The 3,276-nt window shown below is 32.7% G+C and overlaps 1 pseudogene; it reads right to left on the bottom strand.

Annotated features, from left to right (window-relative positions):
* Positions 1–281: 281 nt before the first annotated feature.
* LOC122910159 lies at positions 282–1,257 on the bottom strand (annotated as a pseudogene).
* Positions 1,258–3,276: the final 2,019 nt, after the last annotated feature.

The following is a 3,276-nucleotide window of genomic DNA, read 5'->3' as shown; positions in this document are numbered from 1 at the left end:
GCTTTAACCCACTCAGTCACCCAGGTGTCCTTTAGTGAGTGTTCTTAAGTTGTCAAAGCAGGAATAGGGATTTCTTATTTGTAATATTAGATCCTTTTCCCAGTGACATACTCAGATAATTCAACAGTTCAGAAGGGAAATTATATTGATAAATGATATATTTTAATGGCATTATTTATTATTGTCAGTTATATTGATAGAATTCTAATCAATTTCTCAATTTATTGCTGAAAACATGACTTTTAAAGTAGAATGAGCCTCAGCAATTTCCTATACATTTCCTAAATAAACATTCTCCTCATTTTATTAATGGCATATTTCCTTTGTTCATTTCTAAGACTGTAGATAATAGGGTTGAAGAGTGAAGGGTTATGGAATAGAAGACAGAAAGGACCATGTCCTGGATAGTGGACTATCAGATGGCCTCAGGTATACATAAAATTCTGACACCACAAGGAAGTAAGGGACAGAAGTAGAAAAAGTTTTTTTTTTCTGTCTGCTCCACTTGGAAATGTGAGAATGGTAGAAAATATGTGAATGTAAGACCTGATGATGAAAACGAAACAGTGACCACCAATCCCCAGATCAGAGGCAATGATCACTATCTCATTACTAAAGGTATCAGGGCAGGAGAACTTTATCAGTGAGGTGATACTACAAAACATAACAAAACAAAACAAAACAAAACAAAAAAACTGATGGATGACATTAGGCAGACAGAAGGGCAGCAGGAATGTGTTGCCAGTGTGCACATCCTCATATATGAGACCACTGAGTATGGAAGCCAGAGTCATTTGGATGCAGATTTGAGGGTTCATGATCATAGGGTAGTGAAGTGGTTTGCAGATTGACACATGGCAGTCATGGACCATGATAATCAGAAACAGAAGCTCCACATACACAAAGAAAACCATTAGGAAGTCCTGAGCTACACACCCAGCCTTTGAAATGGTACTGCTGTCAAGCAGGGAATTGAAGCATGAGTTAGGAACTGTTACAGAAATGTAGCAGGCATCCAAGATGGACAGATTCCTGAGGAAGAAATACATGGGTGTGTGAAGACTCCTGTCAAGGTTGGTGACAGTAACAGTGATAATGTCCCCATCAGAGTGACTACATACATCAGAGACAAGGTTATGGCATGCAAAATCTATAATTCCCACACATCAGAAAACCCCATGAGGAGAAATCCCATCATGATGGTGGAATTTAACATTTGTGGGTAATGCACTTTTTACCTGGAAAGTAGGAAGTGAAATCCAGAGCTCATGAAGAATCAAATTATGAAAAAATCGTTCTTAAATAGTTTAGTCTTGACACCTACCTAATTCTAATCTATATTGAAACCCCTAATTAAAAAAATTTTTTTTTAAATTTTTTATAAACATATAATGTATTATTAGCCCCACGAGTGCTGGTCTGTGAATCGCCAAGTTTACACACTTCACAGCACTCACCATTACACATACCCTCCCCAATGTCCATAACCCCAGAAGCCCCTAATATTTTTGAAAGAAAATTAAGTGGTCCTCCTTTAGTCTATGGGGTATTATTATTTTTCCTTTATAGTATTTTATTTCAACAATAGTAATGAAGTGAAAATTATAACTTACAATAAACATATACAAGTTCAATCCATATTTCTATACACTTCCATTGGAGGATGTACTTTTCTCATGATCAGTTATGTATAAATATAGACATAGATTACATAAATAAAGTTGCATTTGAATGAAATTTTGGAGATAATGTTGTTGAACACTGGATAAATAGAATAAAATATTTTTGTTGTTTTTAGTCTTACATTTTTATTTGGGGGTATGGACAATATGGGATAAAATGATTTTTTTCTGGAACTAATGTTCTATGCAAAATAGTGAAAAATTATCTTCTGTTCCTATGACAAAATATTGATATCATTTGTAACCTTACTTACTCTAATATCTCAAATGGAGTATAAACCCATAAGCTGATACATTTACCTACACTGACTTTATTCCTAATTTTTGGTTACATTTTTATACTTCAAAATTTTTTTTCTGGTTCATTTATCTCTACTCTTAAAGAAAGAATGAAAGGGCCAAGCATTATTATTTCCTGAGTGCCTCTTGAACTTACCCCTAATGCTCTTTCTTTATCATCTTCAATTTTCCAACTTTTCAAAACTTCTTTGATTCTACTAGCTGAAAACAAAGCAACAGAATTATAGCACAATATCTTCCAATAGTAATTTAGCCTTTTTTTCTGTTAAATTACAGACTGTTTTTCTCACTTTAATCTTCAGCTTGTTCAACAACTTTTTTTAGAATTTCTTCCTGTGATTCTGCATAACTTAACAAGTTGTTGATCATTGCCACCGCATCTTTATTGTTTATGTCATTACCTCCTCTGGTTTATTCACTAGTGGTTGAATTCACCAACTTTCATGTTAACTTACCTGTGTTACATGTATTTTCCTGGATCTCCTCTATTATTCTTTTACAACTTTTTTTTTCTCATTTCCAATACTAATAATAATAACAACAACAACAACAATAATTAGACCATGAAAAACTACCTTGCTTATGGTTTATTTGAAAATAAATTCTTCTAAATTCTGTTCAAAATCTTCTAGTCCAGATTCTTTCACATTGATCTGTTACCTATAACACCATTTTGTTAGTATTTTGTCATAAACTTATTAAATATCTTGCGTGTGAAGTTTTTAGACAACCTATCCAATCTCATGACTTGTTTTTTACATCAGTTTATCAAGACATGTTTCACAAACTGTTTCACACTGAAAAGAAATCAAGCAGATGTCCTTCCTATTTTGTTGTTATTGTTATTGATAAATTCCTCAAGGATTGAACTGTATACAACTTTGTGTTCTTCAAGGGACAGGTGAAGTGGTTTTTGTTTTGCTTTGTTTTGTTTTACAAATATCTGATATTAAATGTAGGTTTTAAATATTTAATAAGCTCCCACATTATTAATGCATTCTTATCATTCTTTATGTATATGGCTTCTGATGAAAAGGAGAAAACCGTACCATTATTACCAAGATACTGCCTCTACATGTTTAACAACTAAACCAAAACAACTTATATTCGCAGTAGTTTTGAGGTTGTTCAAAGAGAGAAACAATAATTTGTAATGTTTACCAGTATGTCTTTAATTTCCAGTTATCTATATGAAAATATTGGTTTTCATCAATGTATGATATGACCATTTCAAAGTTGAAGCTCAGTCTATATTTTTTTATTATTATTCTTTATTATGTTATGCTAGTCACCA

This window comes from Neovison vison, chromosome 6 (assembly GCF_020171115.1).
Source record: "Neovison vison isolate M4711 chromosome 6, ASM_NN_V1, whole genome shotgun sequence".
Classification (NCBI taxonomy): Eukaryota; Metazoa; Chordata; class Mammalia; order Carnivora; family Mustelidae; genus Neogale; species Neogale vison.
The sequence above is the reverse complement of the archived record's forward strand: the minus strand, read 5'-3'. Positions and strand labels throughout refer to the sequence as shown.